The sequence below is a fragment of the Cuculus canorus genome, chromosome 2 (genome assembly GCF_017976375.1).
Source record: "Cuculus canorus isolate bCucCan1 chromosome 2, bCucCan1.pri, whole genome shotgun sequence".
Classification (NCBI taxonomy): Eukaryota; Metazoa; Chordata; class Aves; order Cuculiformes; family Cuculidae; genus Cuculus; species Cuculus canorus.
This window is the reverse complement of record NC_071402.1, coordinates 119,092,092-119,104,994: the sequence shown is the minus strand read 5'-3', so window position 1 is coordinate 119,104,994 and position 12,903 is coordinate 119,092,092.

Sequence of the window (12,903 nt, the reverse complement as noted above, 5' to 3'; positions counted from 1 at the left end):
TGGTTAAAGCAAATTTGCTGCTGGACTGCAAGACCCTGGTTTTGCTCTCGCAACCTCAGCTGTTGCTGGAGAAAGGGCCAGGCTGGGAAAAAAGGAATCAGCGCATAGGGCAAAAGTCTTGCTTTGGAGACGGATGGGCTGGGAGCTTGCCATGGAGAAAGACCATGGGGAGGAGGGAGCAGAAGCAGCCTGAAGATGGGTGACAGCATTGTCAAAGCTGCATAAGGCAACGGGGGCTGGTGCCTACACCTCTTGGCCTTGATGTTACACAGCCCCCTGGGACTGTGGCTGGACTGCGTTACATCAGAAGCAAAGTCACCTCAGAATAAACTCCATTGCAGTCCTGCTTTGTGTACTTGCATCCATGCTCCAGTGTTGCAGTGGCATAGCTTCTGGTCACACTGGTCTGCTCCCAGCCCGTATCAGCCTCCCTGACGCTGTGCTGGACTCAGCCATGCCGCTGACCTGGTATCACCTCTCTGCATGCCCCGGTCCTTGCAATCGCAACCCACCTTGCACAGGCACTCATTTTACCTGTGACCCCTGCCCTGAACTGGAGGTGGAGCTGGTTTTCCCTGGACCTTCTCAGCCTCTGGGACTGGAGTGGCTGTGTAAGGGAACCAAGCTGTGCCACATTCAGATGACTTGAGTCTGACAAGACTGTTGCAGACAGACACTCCATGTCCGGTCAGCTTTCTGCAGTACCAAAAGAGGGACAAGAGTTTTGGCACAAGGCACCAGCACAGGCATGGGCTAAAGATTGCTTGAGGAGATGACGAGTCGTGAGTCCTACCCTGGATGTGCCTGCAATCCAGGAGCTGGGCCAGACCTCAGGCCAAGACTCTGGCCAATTCTGACCTCAGGCCAATTCCTGCTGCTGGCCTCTGGGAATACTCTGCCTTGCAGCAAGCGGCCCCAGCAGGGAGACCCAAAACCAGGGCTGCATTTGCCTCAGAGCAGTGTTGGCACATGCATTACATTGCTCAGTAATGAGAAAATGAGTTACCTTGAGTGAATGTGAGCTTGAATTCACCCCATGTACTCCTCACTCTCTCCTCAGCTGCAGCTGCAGGCTAAATAACTGGGAGTGCAGCTGGCAAAACATGCCTCTTTCTCCCCAGTATTTCTCCCACCCAGTGTGCCCAGGACTGTGGCTGCCTTTTCGCCTGTAGTTTAGCTGGCCACCCTCCAAGCACAGCTGTCCATTTTTCTCTGCATGCTTAAGGACCATATACTCATCTCCAGCAAAAGCATTTGATGAGAACTGAGACTTGCAGACTTTGTTCAGGAGGATACGTTGTATTGGAAACATGATTCACATAGAAAAACAGTGCCAGTTTTTATCCCATCACACTGTCCCTTTTGGTTTATAAAAATTAGGCAACTTTTATATTGGCTCTTCTTGAAAGTTTTTTATTATTCTCTTACTTCCTGTTTGCTGTATTTCTTTTTAGTTTCTGCAAAACCTTTGTCAGTAAAGGTTTTGAACTGCCTGTGAGTCATATTGCAGCAATGGGGAGTGGCAGTGCAGAGCCATGGGAGCCAAGCATGTGAGTGTGTGCCCCGCTTTTTTCTCATGACAAAGGCTGCTAGTGGGTCACCCAGCTATCGATGGACTTCCAGGCTGCAGTGCCCAGGTGGCCAACCACAACACCGGTCATGTCTCTCCTCCATGTGCTACACAAAGTGTATGCCTTAACCGTGATGAGTCCGGCTCTGGTTTTGAGCCTTCTGAAGTCGACGGAGCAGACCACAACAAAATTGTTTATGCAAAGCCTAAATTACACAGCACAGACCTGTGGGCCCTTTCTCGTCTTCGTGAAATATCTGAGCATGAGGGCAAGACAGTTTTATGAATGCAGCAAGCCGTGAGATGGAGATGTCAGGTGGGATGATAGAGTGCTTGCTGAAGCCCCTCAAACTGTGCAGCAAGACTTCCTTTCCCCTAGTCTCAATGGATGGGTGTGTGTTTTTCCAGCTCTGCGGGACAGCAGGAGGCCCCTTTCTGGGAACCACCACAGAAAGGCTCCTGCTAAACTCCTTTAGGTTTTGTCAATGTGCGGTTTCTTTGTTGTGTCATTCATAAAAGGGAGGGAGGACACTACCTGCAGAACTGGTAATGTTTGCTAGCCAGGCGGCATCAGCACTCCCTGAACGCTCTCAAGCACGCACGAGCAGCTATTTAGATAACTAGTCCTATGCAGCGTTCCGTGTAAAAGACAGATTACAGTGCAGCAGCAGATCAGCAAAGGCATGTACCACCAGCCCCAGGCACCTGCTTTCATGCCTCAGCAAACAGAACTCAAGAGAGAAATTAGGGATAGACTCAGCATCTCTGGGGTTTTCAGAAAAATCTAAGATGTGTGCCCTGGGTTCACCTGGGAGAGAGTTGGTTTCCTGCAGCTTCTCATAGTGGTCTGCCATCAAGAAAACAGGGAGGCGCATAAGAAGCTGGGAAAGACTATAGGCAGGACAGCTGACCCAGGCTGGAGGAATGTTCCATACTATTTAACATCATGCTTAGTATGGCTGCAGGGAAGGGTCATTACAGCTTGGAGACAGGCTGGTCATTGGTTTCTAGGTGACGAGTAATTGCACTGTGTATTACTCAACTTTGTATGTTGTTATCGTCGCCACCACCACCACCATCATCATCATCATCTTCCTTTGCTGTGCTATTAATCTGTCTTTATCCAAACCTATGAGTTTTGCCTTTCTTCTTTTAATTCTTTTCCCCATCCCACCACAGAGGGAAGGAGTGAGTGAGTGGCTGTGTGGTGTTCAGTTGCCGGCTGGGGCTAAATCATAACAAGATGGTGGAGACAGCATCTCAAAACTGGAGCAGGAGGATGGGGTTTTGAGGGGGGTGTAGGGGGAGCCACGTTTGTATCTTTGTTACTGTGAAAACCAGGCAATCAACAGCAGCTTGTTACTTCTCTTGCTTCACAGAGGGGATGCTGACACAGTCAGCCTTGGAGGAACAGCAGCATCAACCTTGGGCCAGCAGGCTGCAGCTCGAGACAAAGAACCCAGGAGGAGGCATCTGGGAGGTCACAGACCATACCTCAAAGTACACCTTGATTCAGGATCTGGCAGCATACCTGAGGCAAAGAAAGGGAATGGAAAACAGGAAATATAAGAAAAGTGGGACCAGGAAAAGGGCATCGTAGCAAGAAACTGGTGGAGTAGAGGATTTGTTTGACCTGCAATAGGACTGGAGAAGGCCTTGTGACAGCTCAGTGCAGCTTGACTTGGCCAGAGCAAGTGACAGAAATGGATGTAGCAGCATCTGATGAAAAAACACACGGCAAAACTTGGCTATAGCACATGCCTGTGAGCAAAAACCCCTGCACCTCTTCTTTCTCTTCACTGTCCCACAGCGAGGTGCCTGCACCTGGTCCTGCACCAGTCATCACGGACTCCAGGAGCTGCAGCAAACTTCTAGCCCCCACCCCTATCACTCAGCTTCTTCTGCCTTTGCAAAAAGAGCATTGGCAGGACCCCAACTCCTTGTGACTAAGCACCAGTCTGCTGTCACGGTGCTCCACATCCAACCAGCCAGCACACTGAACTGGTAGGGCTATTTGCTGCTGCGTGAGGTGCTTCTGTGTCTCAGTGGCTAAAGTCCCCCATATCTTTGGCACAGCTTGTCACCATGACCATTTGCATGGTTCACAAGCTTTTACTTGTTATCACACTGTTGACACTTTCACTACCAGTTGTTCTTTCAGAACAATCAAAATCATGTTTTCCTTCCTAATAAAGTTTCTTTCCTCCCACTGATGCTGCTGCAGGGTTGTTTGTATAACACTATGTTTGGCAAGCCATGCCTGTATACAAGGGACCTGCCCAAGCCTGCAGGTCCCTGTGCTCATACAAGCCAAAGTCCAAGAATTAATGAGACAATGATGCTGAGATTTAACATAACCAAAACAAAGTGACCAGACACTGCCATTCAGTCACCTGCAGTGGCCTGACACTTGTTGTTGTATTAGACATTTATACACACAAGAAAATTGCACAAAGGACATGAATAACGTGCTTCTGACTACTACCACTGAAGCCAGTATGTCTGATGGGCAGCTCCTGTGGTCTTGCTGGTCCCTGAACCTCTGCCCTCCTTTGCATTTGAAGCTGCTGCTTAGCAAAGTAAAGCTTCCTGTCAGTGCTCATCACCTACCCCTAATTTCTCAAAATGCATGTGTCACTCTTATCTAGCAGTGGTATTTAAATAGTGTCAGTCTGCAGTTCCAAAATGCCATAAAATGATTCGTTAGCCATGATAATAGAGAGGAGCTTCCAAGGACAAGGGGAAGACTGCTGATATCATCAATGTCTGTATTAGCTATGGCAAAACAGCTTTTTGCATTAAAGAAAACAGATGAGAATTCTCAAAAACTTTCAAGCAGCCTGGATGTCTCCAGTACGAGCTCATTTTGTCTTGTTAAACTTAGCTAGAGCACAATGAAAAAAATTGCTTCTTCTATAAGTGACCACTAAGGGATGGGGTGGAATGCATCCAAGGAGAATGGGGATGCCCTGTGATGCTCCCTTGCAGTCCTAATCATGAGTAACCACTTCTACTGATGACCGGTGAGTCTTATGATATGTGGTAGCAGCGGAGTACACAACCATTATTCACCTGACTAGCAGCCAGCCTGCACAGATGAAGCTGGCCAGCCCTGGGCATTCACAGCCGGACCTGCGGTTTCCATGATGGCCACACACTTCTGAATAGACCACCTCACTCTCAGAGTTACGACCCCAAGAACTGGTCACAGTTCACAGCCTCCCTCATGAACAGCACAGCCCCTCCCAGCAAAGGCAAACATTTCTCCAAGAGGACTCTTTTGAAATGCCATCTCTTCACTGTTCTCTTCCCCTCTCTCAGCTGCCATTGCTGCTACTGCTGCCGCAAACTGTAGCCAACACAGGCTGGCAGAACAGGCACGTCATTCACCAAGCCACAGTCAAACAGAGGTGCAGATCAAACATATCAGCAGGAGCCGCTGCCTGCAACAAGCAAGCAGCAGTGTTGAGTGTGGAGCTATTTTGGCCACAGCAACACATCAGGACTTTCCAAAGTCACCTGCAGCCTGAGAAGCAGGAGAACATGGGAAACCAAACAGAGGTTTTTGAGTTTGACCTGCCAGAGACGCAGTGTGGACACTCCTGGCTATTTTCTCTTTCACATCCTTTTGGTACCACATGAAAGACTCCATGGGAATTAGCCCTGACTCACCCATGGCAGAAAATCCAGTGTGTGGGGGGGAAACAACTTGATCCAGTGACTGGTTCTAGGTGGAAGTAGCAAAAGCCTGGTGTAATTTCCCTTCTCTGCTGTGACTCTTTGCATTCCTTCAAAACCATGTATTCTTGTGTTCATGCCCTGGGGGTTACCTCAGAAATGCAAGTACCTTCTTTGTTTCTTAAAGCAAAGAAATACATTTTTAGTGGTGAAGTTCAGTGGAGTGGAAGTATCCCAGGCTGGAAGGTGGTCAGTTACTGAGGATGCCCACTGGGTTTGCGTTCCCTGCGAATACGCTGGGCAGGACAATCTTAGGTCCTCTGCGGTGGCTCTGCCCACCTGGAAAGTTAGCACTCACGGTATTAAGTGGTACCACTGGGTTTGTTTACTGATAAACTTGCTAAGATATGAAATCCGTGTGAAAAGGCAGCATGTGGTTGAAGCTTATTTTATTGACATAGCTCAGTGGTTACAAGAGTCTCATAAAAGAGCAAAATCTCAGTCTCCTCTTCTTAAGCAGTGATTAAGCAGTGATTAAGCTTAAGCAGTGATTCTGATTTTTGTCTAGCTCCTGGGTTTTTTTGTTCATCTAAACAAATACTTTATGTTGCATAGAGAACTCCTACAGATGATCTGGCAAAGCCTTTTCCTTCTATCTTCAGGATCTGCTGGGTCAAGGAGTCCAGTCATGCTGCCCTGGCACACGTACATGACTGCCAGAGGTGCCTCAGAGGGCAGATGACAGGGATGCACCTTGAATGACCTGGCTCTTATCCAGAAAGGCTGGCCAGTCTGTCTCAGAGCATAGGCAAAGTCTTGCGTGAGAAGCTACTCGCTGACAAAACTCTGCTGGAGCCAGAAGCTGGGCAAGCTGCTGCAAAGGCAGAGTTTTGTGAGCTGGTGTCACCGTGCAGAAGTGGCACAGACATACACTCTGTGCCAAGGCAGGCACCCAAGCATGACTCCACATCCTCTAGCTTGCCTGCTCTCTCGTATACCAGAGTAGGAAGTTTTCTCCCTGGCCCTGCCCTATTTGCTCATTCCTGGCCTCTGGCCATGGTTTGCTCTTTTGCCTCTGATACAACTGTCTGCAGAACTGCACTGTGAAAACAGCTGGGCTAAAAACTGACAAGAGCAATCAGGATTTTCATTCCTTCTAAAGGGCTGTTTTAAACCTCAGTCATGTTTGCAGCTTATTTAGAGTTGCTTCAACTCACAGAGCAAGGGATGACAGTACAAGAGGACATGGTTGGGAACAGGGCAGGAACAACCTCCAGTTGGCTTTGCTGCCAAAGCAACATCCTTATATCTCAGCTTCTCTAGAAGCTCTCTCCACTCTTCCTGGGCTCCCATCACTTCGCTGGCAGGTTCCTACATTGCTTGAATGAAATGCATTTCCCTTCAGGGAGTAAATGCTTCACGTAGTTTGGCATTTATTTTGTCATGGCATATGTACTAACGTTAGCAGGAATGACACATCCATCCAGCAAAGAATAATCTGCTTAATGCCTAAATAGGAAAGCTGTGTACATTAAATTGCAGGCAGCGAGTCAGCTCTGAAATGTAGTTTTCCTTCTGATAAAATTGAGACTCGTTTCAAAACAGGAAATTATTTTTCCCTCTTTTTATTCAATGGGTGCCATAAATACAAACCCGCCCCTTGACAGCCCATTGAGGTCTCCACTGAAGTGATGTATTCATAGGAGCAGACATGCTGTAGATGCCTTAATGTAACACAAGCTTCTGGTTTCATTGGACTGATGGCTTCTGAAGTGACAGATAGCCTTTGACAACATTTGTCTCAGCTCACACTCTGTGCCAACCCACGAACAGTTTTACATGCTGAACTTAAGCATTTGAAGTTTCTCCACTGGAAAGTAGTAGAACAAGGTGATTTGAAAGAAGGGTGGAAAAATGCAGGTGGATGATAGGTACTTGATTTGCAGAGGTATAAGTTACCACCAAATATTTAGCTATACTCAAGAATAGAGTAAAATCGGGGTGCATTTCATCAGAAAGTTCAGATCAGTTATACTTAAAGCCATGCTATTCTTCCAGTAATTAAAGTTCTGCCAACACATTTGCATAAATAAGAGTAGAATTTCTTTGTTATGCATTTTAATAAATGAAATGGAAATACAGCTAGAGAAAATGAGAACTAGGGAAAAGAGTCACTGGGGATCAAAAAACAGTGAGGCTTGGGACTATCATTTGCACTGCTGCTTTCTCCATTAGACATTCAGCTCTTCAGTAAATGTATAACAGTTGCGGCTTTTGTTGTTTGGAGTGCACATACCACTACACTACCAAAACAGATTTTGAAGAGTGTGTGCAATAGGCAGCCACTGCCTGTGTAGCAGCAGCAGCATGAGCAGATGACAGCACCTGGATAGCATGCACATTTTTGGAGGCAGTCTAGCTCGAACGGGACTTCACTCTGCCTTTGGCCTTTCTTTTCTCTCCAGCCCTGCTTTTTCAGTTGCGTCAGTGAGACTGTTTGTTGGGACACAAAATGAACAGGACTGGAGCCTTATTTGCATTAAAAACCCCCCTCCCATACAGGTGAGGTTCTTTCTAACCCAGAGTGGTTCCTCTTTTTGTCCCAAATCAGGAGCCAATTGAACAACGATGAGATATTTCTCACGGGTAAAGTTAACAAGGAAAGAAGGCACTGCTGAAAGAAACGGGAATCAAATGACTGCCAACGAGGACAGTCTGTTGGTCCTCTTGTATGTGCTTCACTGCTGTTTGCTTATGGACAAGGATGTTCACGCCAAGCTGTGGCTAACCCTGAACTGCAAGTTGAGGCTACACACAAACAACAACAAATGTTCAAGTACTGGAATTCATGACTGTGATAATTAATGAATATTAAGGCATCGTTAAAAGTGGAAGAACAGTATTAAAACTCCTTTTGGTTGTCTCAAGGGCATAAAAGGACAAAATGGAGAAATCAGGATGAAATGTGTTTCCCTTCCTACAAATTCCCACATCACCATCCCTGTTATTCCCACAAGAGAAGCCTTTCTCCCACTGCTGGTCACTGAGCAGCTCTCAGATGCTAAAACCAAATAAATTAGGCCAGATGCGTGGGACCTATGTCTGGGTTAGAATAACCCACTCATCCCCAGCAGCCCCCCTGGAGCCAGGGGACAAGTCTAAGGTGGAGGGGAACAAAACCCAGCTCTCCTGACCCTCTCCTAACCCACTCACAAACCTGGGGGAGCTCAGGCTCCTCCCCAAGAGGAATATCTCAGCTTAGGTCAAATGGAAATGTACAGAGCTCATACTAAAGCACAGGCAAACCACAAGGCAAATTACTACCATCTTTGATATTTTGTTTAAACAACGGTTTCCTGTATAAGCAATGTATGCTACAGCAGTCTATGCTGCAGCCTGATAATTAACAGCTTGTTGATTATGTCTGGGATGGATAATAAATACATTGAGTCCTGTCTTCTCCTTTATTCATCCCGAATATGGAGGTACTGTAAGTGCCTTTCAGGGCTCCCATTAGCTCCTAACTTGGGCTGTTCCCAGCACAGGTAACATAGAATGGGGATTAAAAACCACAGAGTACCTTAGTGCTCGCTCTGGCCCTTTGCCTCCATCTGTCTTTGCAGCTTCTAACCTCCCACAGGGAAAGGAGCTGCCTTGTAACTTCTTCCCTCTTTCCCCCAATCCTGACTGCTCCTGGAGGAATGAGGAAGGAAGCTGGAGCCAGGGTGGTCCATCTGGCCCTTCTGTGACAGCTGCAGCCCTTCACCCTGCAGGGGCAAAGCTGCTGGATGCTGCAGTGTGAAGCCAAGGGAATGGAGAAATTGGTGCCTTGAAGCAATATGTATTAATATGCAGCACATAATCTCAAATGCTAGCACTTCTATAATGACTTTTGAAATCAAATATTTCTGCTGGAAAGCACTTTCCTGCATCAGGACATGAAAGCTCACCCAGAAAGCGGGGGCTCTTTTGAGCTTCAAATTACGAGTAGGGGCTGTTCTTAACACAGCATTCATTAAAAATCCTTAGCATGAGAGCAGGGTCTAACTGAGAACATGAATGTTCTGCCACTTAAGAGTACTAATCTGGCACAGAGTCATCCTGGCTTCTGTGGCTGCCCAATATGATTTGAAGGGATGAAGAGGAAAGATCTCATGAAAAAAGAATAGGATTTTGGCTGCCGAATGGACTGGATACAGGAAAATTCAGATTCACAGATACTTCTCCTCATTCCCAAAGGAGAAGGAGCTCAGGGCTGCAGATGGCTTGGGGTAGTTTGCAATTGCAAGGGATCATATTTTATTTTTTGCTTGTAGCCAAGTCAACTGCTGTATTAAAAAATGACCACAGGCAAAATCAGTGCTGGACACGGCATGATATGAGGAGGAGAAACCATGCAATAGTACATCTGCTCCCCTGGCACACAGCCCAGCACATTAACTATCAGTGCTGGGGAAGGGGAAGGGAAGGGAGAAAGAGCTGTGGCGTCCAGAGTCTCCCCATTCCAGCACCAAATCTTTCTTGGGCAACATCTTTCTGTGTCGGGTGAGTTTGTGCATCCCTATGTAGCACACTCTTGACTCACGTTGTGTAATTAAATGGTTTCCTGAATAGAGGTGATCTCAAGTGTATAGTTACCAGGTTTTGACATGATCTCTTACCTGGGATCTGCAAAAGCGCAGGGTATAAGATATTTGATGGAGTGTGTGAGGGGATGCAATACCAGTCTTGTCAGCCTGTGCAGACACAGGGAAGAAGCCAACTGGGGCTGGGAGGTCAGTCTGGGAGCTTCCCCGGTGATGTTCTCTGGTCTGCAGCCAGAGCAGCATAATCCTACTCTTCTTCTGAGCAACAACCTTCCTTTCCTGTGGGGAAATAGATCCTACTATGCTGCCTCATCCCACTCACCCTACCAGCTGCTGGTGAACCTCAAAGGTTGCAGCAAAGAGAACCTCAAAGGCAATGGTTTTGGATAAGAAACCTCCTGACCCCCACCAGTCCCTTGCTAGAGATGTAGAGGCCCTCACACATGCTAACAGTCCCCAGGGGACATTAATTGTAGGAGGGATTGGTGTCTTGCTGTGTTGAGTGCTCAGGGAACTACTTCTTTGTCTGGATTTCTCTGCTGCTGCTATGGAGGGGTACAGATCTCTGCCCGGGAGCCTTGTGTGCAGTCATTGTGTCAATATTTAATCATGGTAATTAGTAACAGGCTGGGTAGCTCAGGAATTCACAGCTCAGCATTTACCTCATTCACCTCACCCATCTTTTGGGCACATAAGGGATATGTCTATGGCAGAGAGAAGCAAAGGATCACATAAGTGTACCTGTCCCATTTCTTTTGGTAAACATTTAATTTACAGGCTTTCACAGATACATCTTCCTTTTGCTCTAGTGGCACATGACACTGTAAACTTAGGAACAGAGAAGTACATTCCAGATCAAAACAAATTACTTTTGTACATAACCTGCCCTTTGCTGCCAGTGTTACAAGGCTTTTAAATATCACAGACTGGTGGCAGTGCAGAAAGCAGCCTCTTTCCTCTGAAAAATAGAGCAAGACAAGACTCTGCGTGCCTCGTGTAGCTTTATCCTTGTACTATAGCAGCGCAGAACATGCATCCCGTTATATTGATCAATCCCTGCACGTCTCCCAAAGGCACCAGCTACCAGGATAGGGTCCTCTCTGTTTTAAGGCATGATGCTCAGCCGGAAGCCTGGGCTAGCTGCTGCTGGAAACTTTAGGAATAAATTAGTTGCTCCTTGGGGACATCATAAATCAGATTCAAGGCCACCTGCTTTGAAGTGTCTTTCCAACACAGCAGTAGGACTCTCACGTGTGGTCTATATGGGCTACTGCTCCAGGATATACCAACTCTTTAGGTCTGAAAGTTCAAGGTAATAGGTGTATTAAAATGAAAGCCAAATGCAAGAGTTGCAAGGGGAACGGGCAATAAAATGGCAGATAAAACTTAACTATGACAAATGTTCCTGGGACTAATTTTCCCGCAAAAGAGAAAGTGCAGAGGGAAATACTAAAGCTCTGTAAAGTCATGAGTGATGTGAAGGTCGAGAAAGGGAAAAAGGTTTTCACTGTCTCCTCCAGTATTAAGGAGGTAAGGACCATTAAACTAAACTAGCAAGAGGCAGGTTCGAATAAGTGAAAGGTGTTCCTTCACCCAAAATGTGCTCAAGTGGTGGAATACGTTACTTAACACAGCAGTAACATGTGGGTGCCCAAGGTTTAGCTCGACTAGGCAAATTTGTAGAAGAACAGATTTATGGGGGAACAATAAATGCCTGCAGTGCCCCCTCCATTCTCTTTCAGCCCATTCTTTTTTCAGTGACAGAGGTTAAGCTGTTGGCAGCTATCAGAACAGGAGATGCATCAAGTCCTGAGCTGGAGAGAGCTGTCATCCAGGGACATTTGCTGTTTGTTACATTGAAAGAGTGATGGACTCGGAACATACATCTCCGTCACATATTGAAGCCCCTGTTGTCAGTACTTACTGCACAACAGTATAAAATTATTGGGTCAATGTCTCCTCCTCTATCCTTACTCTGTCCCACATCTCCAGCAGAGCACTGATCTCACCACATCATGTGTCTCGGTTATAGAATCATAGAATCATAGAATCATAGAATAGTGAGGGTTGGAATAGACCTTAAAGATCATCTAGTTCCAACCGCCCTGCCATGGGCAGGGACACCTCCCACTGGATCACATTGCTCAAAGTCCCATCTAACCTGGCCTTGAACACCTTCAGGGATTGGGCATCCACAACTTCTCTGGAAAACCTGTTCCAGTGCCTCACCACTCTCACAGTAAAAAATTTCTTCCTAATGTTTAATCTAATACTCCCCTCTTTCTGCTTAAAACCATTACCAGCCTCAGCCCTCCTCAGAAATATGGATCAGTGGGCAAAGTGCTGATAACAGTGCCCCAAGACACATGGTAAACTGGGCTCCTGGATAATTAGAACGCAAATATTGCAAAATACTACAAATTCAGAGAGATTAGCCTCTCTTTTTCCCTGTCTGAAGATGCAGGGACCACAGACTGGGAGAAGATCTTTGCACTGTGGGGCAGCAAGGCAGGAACTATCCATCAGGGCCTGGTGTCAAGGGAACCAGATACTTGGCTGTTTCTCCTTGCAGATCTGTACTGAGCTACCTGCCCTGTGACATCTAGTGAGATCCACCTACCACTACAGCACGAGCCTGCGCACTATCTTGCACCATGCAGAAAATACTCAAGATGCCATTATTACCCTTCTGTAATGCCTGTGTGCATATCTTAGTGCATATACGTTAACTACAGTCATGTAAATAACTATGTATATATTTTTGTATAGACATAAATAGCAATTTTGGGTCTGCTGTTTTCCAAGGAGATGAAGATTACAAAAGGACCCTTTTTTTTCCCAGAGGAGGCAATTAGGTAGTCTACCTATTTTAATAAGGGCTGTATCCTGCTCTGCCAGTAATCGGTGAGAAGGACTGCCACAATAGACCAGCAGTGCAGCTGGCGAGCATTTGGCTTAATCATTTTCCGACAGGACCTGGTCTCTGTGGAACATTCATAAATAATTAACCCTGCTGGGGGCTCAGGAGCCAGCTCATCACTGCAGACCCACAACAAAACAGACAACAAA